Source organism: Cupressus sempervirens, chromosome 6 (assembly GCF_028749045.1).
Source record: "Cupressus sempervirens isolate cs-2001-9-10 chromosome 6, ASM2874904v1, whole genome shotgun sequence".
In the NCBI taxonomy this organism is placed as follows: Eukaryota; Viridiplantae; Streptophyta; class Pinopsida; order Cupressales; family Cupressaceae; genus Cupressus; species Cupressus sempervirens.
Genome location: NC_143123.1, coordinates 352601624 through 352611541, shown reverse-complemented (window position 1 = coordinate 352611541; position 9918 = coordinate 352601624). Strand labels below are relative to the sequence as shown.

The 9918-nt window shown below is 35.4% G+C and overlaps 1 pseudogene; it reads left to right on the top strand.

Moving 5' to 3' along the window:
* The first annotated feature begins 238 nt into the window (after window positions 1-238).
* The window catches only part of LOC149552574 (DNA (cytosine-5)-methyltransferase DRM2-like), a 198670-nt pseudogene continuing 188990 nt past the window's right edge, over window positions 239-9918 (top strand).

Sequence of the window (9918 nt, the reverse complement as noted above, 5' to 3'; positions counted from 1 at the left end):
GCGGGTGGTGGCAGGATACGGGCCGCAAGTGGTTATTTTGGTAGTGGGAGGCGGTTGAGTGAGGAGCAGAGTAGTGGTAGGTGGGAGTGCCACAAATAGACTGCGAGAGTGGGGAGTGGCGGAGCTGAGACCGCGGCAATGATGGCACTAGCTATGGAGAGGTGAGGGTAGCGAGGCTGCGGGAGAGAGGAAGGGAGGTGGTTGAGGCGGGGGAAGCCATGGCCAGTTGGTGATAGAGATGACAGAGGCGGGGGCAGAGGAGGGTGAGCAGCCACCGCGACCGTGGGAGGTGTGGTGTTCGATAGAAGTGAACAGTGGTGGCAGGAGCGACACTGCAGGTGGCGGGAAGGACAGAGCGCGCGGGTAGCGAAGCGATTGTAGAAGGGTGGCCGTGGGGATGAGCAATGGTGCTGGGAAGATAGAGCTGGGAGCATGGGCTGCGGCCACTCGCGAGTGCCGCCACGGGTGGCACTGTGGCTGTGGCCAACCTGTGGGATGGATAAAATAACCGCCAGTTACAAAAATTTATTTAATTTTAATTTTTTTTTTTTGAATTTTATTTTTTAAAACCTAACGTATAAATATAAATGATAAAAATCACTTTTCATATATTTATCCCCCCTTAAGTTTTTTTTTTTTTTGAAACAATTTAAATATATATTTAAAATGTATTAAAGAAGATATAAATGAAACTAAACAAGCACCCCCACCCCTTTTTTTTTTTTTTTTGCTTTTAATCTACTTATTTATCAACAAAGAGGGAGTAATTTTTTTTTTCTTTAAATTTTTTTCCTAATAATGAATATTTAATACCTATGTACCCTAGAACTTGAAAATAAAGCCATAAGCAAAATATAAAGTGTTTTATGTCAAAAAAACTTCTCTTAGGTCCTCCAAATGCAATGATGGGCTTTATGGCTTGATTAGACGCTTCTCATGAAACTTGACCTCCAAATGCAAGTCTTCAACCTACAAGCTTGAACACTCACAAAATACTCAAAAACACATTAGATCGTTAGTTTGAACCTGTGAAGTGGGTCCCACCGGGCGTGCCAAAATGTGTGTTGCATAAAAATGTAACTAAGGAAATAGCACTAAGAAACTAATGCACATTTCTACATTATCATGCAAAACCTCAAAATATGAAAGAAGACATGTAAATAAGCAACATGAAACAAACAACAGCATGAAAGCATTCAAAAATATCACTATGCAAACCTCATGAAACCATCAAGTGATTGATGATTTCACATTGTTGTGGGATGTGGTTGCTCACAAGTCCAGCAACATAACAATAAGGTAGATAGTGCTTTTTTGAAAATGAGGAGAGGGCTCTCCTTTTATAGGAAAATAGATGCAACAGACGGTTGAGATTGAATGCAAGATGGAGGGCTAGGATCTCTCAAGATCAATGAGGTGTCAATGAGGTAGAGGACAAGTAGACTCCACATGGATTAGGGCTTTGGCCATTCAAAGGGGGCAATATGCTCACACATGTGTGAGAAACCTTTGATGGTGACATGATCAATGAGGTGTGAGAAGCATGGATTCTCACACATGTGTGAGACAACTTGACTCTCATGCAAGAGAACAAGTGTGCAAGGGGTGTGAGAAGGCATGGCTTCTCACACATGTGAGAGACACCTTGACTCTCATGCAAGAGGAAAAGTGTGCAAGAGACATGAAAGACATGAGGGATGACGAAAGTGTGAACATCTCTCACACATGTGTGAGGATTCCTCACACATGTGTGAGAACACACTTAGGATTAAGAGGTGATTAGCTAGGATGATTATGCAAAGCAAGCATGATTAGGAAGTGGGTTGGTTTAGCAAGATGGGTTAGGTAGGCTAGTGAGGTTAGGTGAGGGTTAAATGTAGGAGCCATGTGCTCCAATAGGATTAAATGTAATATTCCTAGTGGGATTTAGGCAAGGATTAATTAAGTAAATGAAGTACTTAATTAAAAGGAATGGGTTAGGATGCAAGGGGAATAGGTTAAGATTTAAATAAACCTTAGTTTATTTAAATCAAGGAAAGGGAAATATAATTAAATAAATGTAAATTTATTTAATTAAACATAGGGTAGTTAAATAGATAATAAATATCTATTTAATTGACTAGGAAATGGGTTTTGGACAAATTTTGGTGTCTACACTGATAGCATGGGCTAGTTTCAACCAATAATTCTTTGTAATCCTTTTTATAAAGTTATTTTAAAGTGCTAACTCTCATAATTTTGTCTTTTCTACCTAATTTGATTTCTAGGTAGCAGAATGGTTTTGTTCCTGGTAGGAAGATCTTGGATTCTATCATCTTAGTTCACGATAATATTCACTCCCTTACCTTATCCAAGAAAGAGGGGTTCCTCCTCATAACTAATCTATTTAAAGCTTATGACAAGGTGGACTGGGCTTTTTTACAAAGAGGGCTAGAAGCTTTTGGTTTTAACAAGAGATTTAGGGAGCTAGTCCTTATGTTGGTTTCTTCTACCACTTTCTTAGTGTTGGTGAATGGATCTCCAACTCCTTTTTTTTTGGCTTGTCATGTTTTGAGGCAAGGGGATCCACTTTCGCCTATCTTCTTCATTCTTATGGTTGAGTGCTTGTGAAGATTTGTGAAAAAAATGGTGGCTATTGGGGATTTTGTTGGTTTGAAACCCTTGTCTAAAGAGCTAATTTGTTCTCATCAGCAATTTGTGGATGATTCTATATTGAAGGGAGAAGCTTCAGTTAGAAATGCTAGAAATATAAAAAATGCTTTGGAGGATTATGGGCAAGCTTCTGGTTAAAATATTAATTGGAATAAAAGTGTGATATATTTCATCAATGTTAATGATAATAGGTAGAATAAAATTAAAAGAGTTATTGGTTGTGAGATTGGCACTTTACTGTGTTCTTATTTGGGATTACCCCTCTGTATGGACCCATCTAATATTTTTTGGAGTTTTCTGATTGATAAAATTCATTCAAAGTTAGCAGGGTGGAAAGGATCCCTCCGTAGCTAGGCTGATAAGGTTATTATCCTCAAATCCATATTATAGAATGATTTGATGTATGTCTTGGGTGTTTTTAAGATCCCTAGGAAGTTTTCTTTGGCAATTGAAAAAATTTAGAAGCTTATTTTATGCAGGAGTATCAAAAAAAAGAAAAGATTGTCCTTGATTGCATGGGAGAAAGTTTGCATGCCCTTCAATAAATGTGGCCTTGGCCTTAGAAGAGTTGCCACTATGAATGAGTCTTTTCTTGCCAAGTTTTTATTTAGATGGCTCTAAGAGGAAGGTGATTGGAGAAATATTTGGAATGATAAGTATAATAGGGAGAATCATGATCTTAAAAACTTCCTTAACAATGAGACTTTTCAAGGGGGTTCAGTGATTTAGAAATATGCTAAAAAAAAAACAAATTATTAAGAAAAGGGTTCGATGGAAGGTGGGAAATGGGAGGACTGTTCTTTTCTAGGATGATATTTGGATTCTTGATCACCCTCTCAGTGCTGATCAAAGGTGGAATGGTTTTATGGAGTAGTGTAAGAATCTCACAAGATTTTTGTAGAAGACTATTGAGAGGAGAATACTTGGTTGAACCTCAATAGAGTGGATAAAAACCTTAATGATCTAAACAAGATTCTAAATATTGTCTTTTTAAGCCATGAGGAGGATGCTCTAATATGAAAATATAATCCTAAAGGATTATTTTCCATGTCCTTGGTGTATGCTAATACTTTTGAAGAGCATTATGAGCCTTGCTAGGCTAAAGCTTGGTTTAGAGGTATGACTCCTAAAGTTAACATATTTGTTGGATTCTTTTGCAAGATAAAATTTTAACAATGGATAACTTATTGAAGAGAGGGTTCAACATAGTTAATAGATGTTATCTCTGTAAGATGCTAATGAATCAATTAATCATTTGACTATTCACTTTTCTTATACTAGAAGTGTAGACACCCAAAAATTGGCAAAGACCTGAATTACACAATTTCAATCAATCAACACAAATTAAGGAAGAAATTAGAGAAAAATAGAAAAATTTCAAATTAAGGATTATATGAAGTCATTAATTTATTAAATCATCTATCAAATTAATAAAACCTAAATCAACTTCAAAAGAGGAGAAAACCAATTCAAAATCATAAAATGAAATTCAAAAGGGAGAGAGAAAAGACAAACTTTTGAAAATAAATGGAGCTTTTATTAAATCAATAAATCCATTTATCCTTACAAAATGAAAATTCTCCTTTTATATAAAGAATTGAGAAAAACCCACATTTGTCTTGAAAATCAAGACTTTTAGGCTTCTCCTCTTATCTCTTATGAGATATTTTAGTTAAAATAAAACCCACATTTATTATCAAAATCAAGACTTTTGAACTCCTTCTCTTATCTCGTATGAGACATTTTAGTTAAAAAAAATCCACATTTATCCTCAACTCAAGACTTTTGAACTCCTTTTGTGTCTTATGAGACATTTTAGTTGGCAAAAAATGCACATTTATCCTCAAAATCAAAATTTTTGGGATCCTCCTCTTGTCTCTTATGAGACATTTTCAATTTCACCTCTATCCACTAGTTAAAGGTAAAACTTGGATTCTTACCCCAACCCCTTCTAAAATTCTATAAATAGAAGGAGAATTCAAGAGCAAAGGGACCCAAGTTTTAGGCATCTGCATTATAGGCAAATTCAAAGTTGTCATATTGAGCATATTAGCATTGTTATTCTAGCAAGTTTATGTCATTTTGAAAGCATTTTAGCTTTTTTTCATGTTATTTAGTATCCTCTTAGCACATGTTTAGCTCATTGCATGTTCATTTTGATAGTATTCTAAGAGTTGTTACTCACGTGTAATTTGCATTTTCATCTTAGATCTTGCATACATATTGGTAGATTTGCATTTTAAGCATACTCCCATTCTAGAACTATCACTAAGATGCTCATTTGAGAGCATTATTAGTGGTTGTAGTTAGAGAAACATGAGACGTTCATAGAGTTTGCATTTTGACAACGATTTCTTTGGTTTAGTCTAGTTTGTTGTCATTTTATCTACACTCTGCATTAAGGTTTCATGAATACGCAAATATTTCATGTATAAAATGGTGCCCACTGTGGGGTCTCATATTAAAACCTCTTAGTTCTTCAAGTTTTCTTGCTAATCTATTATTTTTCTTTTAGATTTTCTTTTTTTCCATGGTTTTGGTGCAAATCTAATCTTCTACAGGTTTTATAGTGCATGAGAAGCTTCATAATGAAATTAGAAAACTTTCAAAGACATTTCCAAGCTCACAAAGTTCAGATCTGCCACTCTCCTAATGTAGTAGCACTTTTACACATCATTTTAATGCTTCCACGCAGTCTTATAGTGCATTTGATCATTCTTATAATGTATTTTATCATTCTTACAACATATTTAATCATTTTTATAGCATATTTGCTTATTGTTATAGTGCATTTGCCATTTTTATAACACATATGAAGGTCCTTTTAGCACATTTACCTCTTTCTGTGATGCATATGCTATTTTCTATCATACATTTGATCCATGTTGTTAACCTTCATGTCTAATGTTTAGATCTATTTTTTGATTGTTTACAAATGTCATCTAAGCTAAGAAGAACTCTTAGGTTGCTAGAAATGCATGACAAGAATGAAGACCCTAAAAAATGTGCCTACCCTTTGCCAGCTCTAAAATAGATAAGTAGATCAAAACCCTCATGAATTAGATTGTAACATTTTCTTTTAAGTCCATAACCTTCTCTAAGTAATACATTTGACCTCACTGATCTAATCAGAAGAAGGCTTATGTTCTCAACTCATCAGAGTTGATCAGAATGCCAAACCTTCTGTGAGGGTTGGTAATAATCAAACAAGGAAAGAACAAACACACAGTTTAACTAGGAGCCCCTTTGTCTACTATAGTTAAGGGCTTGGAATTGAACAAAACTTGTCTATTGTGTTTGGGAGGTCAGAATAGTAGGGATATGCTCTCACTCTCCTAGAGTGATCAAATTCCTAGACCTATTTATGATTTCCATTTTCTTAATTTCTACTAGGTAGGATTACTAAACCATAGAAAGGCTACCTCTTGAGTTGCCTTAGCAAGGCTAGTGAGAGGGAATGCCTCCGAATCTTGCATTTCCAATTAAATGCAAGCCACCTATGTTCAAAACATAGCCTTCCTCTAGTAGTCCCATAAGGAATTGTGCCAAACCTCCTTAGCATTGGTGGTAATCTCTTTGTTAAAGGGGAGGTAAATCTAAAAATTGATGGTTAAAAACTATAACCCACTAGTCACCAACTCTAGACAACCTTGTTAGGAAGCACTTTTTCTTCCATTTTCTAGGTACGTGAGGTTTTATATTTTATTGTGGCCTCTACTATTATGATTGGACATGTTTTAAAAATTTAATAACAAACTTTAGTTCAAATCACAGTCCTTCCAAAAGACGTGACTATAAACTAATAACGAGAAACCAAGTTCAAAACTAGGACATTAAGGAAAGACTTTGAAATAGTGCATCTACCACTCCAAACAATGCATCTGGATAATCATGTGATGCTTTTGAACTGTAATGCATATAACTATAGAACAAGGTATCTAAATCCTTAAATAGCACATTTTCCCTGCAAAACAATGCATATGATAAATAAAATAACATATTTGAACATTTAAATAGTGCATATGATCAGTAAAATAGTGCATATGATCAATAAAATAGTGCATTTAATCAATCCTATGATGCATTTGAGAAAGAACCTAAAACAAAGGCTATCTACATACTTGACATTTTCAAATGAACAACAGATTTGGATACCCTTTTTTCCCATTGATATTCTCTAGACTAAGAGATCTTGAAGTCGACCAAAACCATTTTTCAAACAAGAAAAGCTACAAATGATATTATTAATCCAACAACCCTCATTGCTTCATTTTTCATATCAAGTCAAAAATGTCTAGAGAAACACATCCATTACCTACCCGACTTTGCAAGAGTGATCTTATCCTACCAATATTTTCAAACACCTTGTCTATCCTAGCTTGTTACTCCTAATGGATCATGGTCAATGGAAATCCTCATATTGTGAAAATTCATATGAGTTAGAGGAGTCCTATTCACTTCTCATGCCACTACACAAAACTAGTGTAATGATGAAGCCAAAATGATCACCTATATAGGTGAGTGTTAGAATAGCTAGTAGAACCATCAAACATATGAAACCTCTAGAGCTCATCAAACCTATCACCCTAATAGATTATTCACCAAATGTAGTTACCCATGAGTCACCCCTATTCAACCAAAGTTTAGAACCCTTTACCAAAATGGGTTCATCTAACATATGGGATTGAAAGAGTATTGAAACTAAAATTGAAGACTTTCAACAAAATCTTGAACTTGTCAATATCATGGACAAGATACTGGAGAAACATAAAGAACACTACATACTAGCATTAGCACAACAAGGTGTGAAATTATCATTTGACTTTGATATGACCAATCTAAAATGAGATGAAGAAGAGTCACCCTTAGATATTGTCACACAAAAATTACAAGACTTACAATTGGAAATTAAAGGATGAAGCAAGGGAAAATACAACCCATGGAGTTTGACCTTGAAAAGGTGTGTCCTCTACCTTTCGATAAAAACATTACCTTTACACCTTTCCCTCAAAATGTGTAAATACCAAAATATGATAAATATTTTGGTACATCAGATCCATAAGATCACCTTAGACAATTATATGTGCTAAGTATGGAGTTTTTCCATGGCACAACTTACCTAATGTATTTTTTCCCCAAGAGCCTCAGTGGGCAAGCCATGGAGTGGTTCTCCAACTTGCCCTCCAACATTAAAACCTTTGACCAATTGGCTTCCATTTTTATCACCCAATATTTGTATAACATCGAAAGGGAAGTTACAATGATTGATTTTTGTAACACAAACAACTTCCTAGAAAATTATTCAAGGTCTTCCTACAATGGTGAAGAAACACATTTGCTAAGTATCATAGAGACATATTAGACAAAGAAAAGAAAAACATCTTCATCAATAGCCTCTCAAAACCCATGAATTACTAGCTGCAACTCTAAGGGCCTAAATATTTTAAGACTACCTTAGAAAATTCCACTAAGGTAGAAGAAACTTTGATAAATAATGACATTATTAAATTATCTAAAGATGGTAAGGGTTTCTCCAATAATTCCACATAGAATCACAATTCCTTTGATCGATCCACTAAAAAAAAAAATTGTGGTGGAGAAACAATAACAAAAGCACTGCCAATAATGGGGTGGTTGAAGCCAACCATGTCAAACCTCAAACGCAACCTCCTCTAAATCAACTAGTTCCTATTGTCAACAACACCGATCCAAACACACCTCGACAAGATAATGCCTGCCCATTTTACTAATGTAACACGAAAAATCCCTCTATTTCTAATCAACAAGTCACTTATAATCAAGCTGCTCCCCCATGAAGATATTAGTCTTCCAATATACCCAATGAGTATACACCTATCGCGGTGTCATATGAGAGTGCTTTACAAACCCTTTTGGCTAATTAACTCATTGTGCTACCTAAGGCCAAACCCTATGAACTCCAAGTCAAACCAAAGTGGTGGAATGACAAGCACATTTGTGCCTATCACTAAAATGGGGGGCACTTAACAAACAATTGTTTTACCCTTAAGGGGGCCATACAAAAATTAATCAATGATAGAAATATTGAAGTAAATAACCTTAGCAACAATGAAGACCATACGACCTTCAAGAACCCTTTTATGAGTCATGAAAATGGTGAATCCTCTAGAGCTAATAAGAAGGAACCTCCTCACGATAAGGTTAATTATGCACATCAATATGATGACACCATTGGCATGATCTCCAAATTTGATTACACTATAAATGTCATCATAATTAAAGATAAAAACAAGAAACAATCATCAAATATTATTACCCAAGGTTAGGCCTCTAAAGTCATTTTACTTGTGATAAATTTTGATCATGCAACTATGAGTTCTTCCTTGCCTAAATATGAACTGGTCAACCAGTTACTTAAGACTTTCACTCATATCTCCATTTTTGAGTTGTTGCAAATCTTGCCAGAGCATAAAGAAATCCTCACCAAAGCCTTAGTGCCAAATGATCTAGATGTGAGTAGGTTTCAAAACATGGTCAAAAATCTTATGGCTCCTCATTGCATCTCCTTTTCATCCAAAGATGACATGTCTACCATCCAGGAACAAAATTTTCCTCTACATATTAAAGTCTTTATCGATAAAAATAGAGTTAAGAGAGCATTGGTTGATGGTGGGGCAGGTCTCAATATTTGCACACTAAATTTAGTGAAAGCCCTAGGATATAAAAAATATGTTGTTGATCCAAGGAAGAAAATCACCATCAAAGCTTATGATGATGATGAGAGATTCTCCAAAGGTATGGTTATTCTATTGATTAGGGTCAGACCAGTTGTGAAAGAAACTATTTGTCAAGTCTTAGACTGATAATTAACTTATAACATCCTGCTAGGAAGAACATGGATTCATGACATGCAAGTTGTTCCATCCCCTTACCATCAATGTCTAAAATTTCTATACATGGGTCAAGAGGTGACCATACCTAGGGACCAAAACTTTGCACAATATTGTAACTCCCTTGTTCCTCATAATAGGGAAGACATTGGCACCTCGACAAATGACATCAACTGGTCCACATCGACAGACACTTCATGTTCTACCAACCAAAATAACAACCACTCATCTATATTGACTAAGGGTAAAGAGAAAGTTGATTACTCAAGTTCTTCCCTTCTTTCACCATCATCATCAAAGAACTCTAAACAAACACATTATGAAGAAATAGATAGGTTGATGAAGGAGTTTGATAGGAAGTGTAAACTACAATGCAGAGGGGTAGGTGAGTACTTAG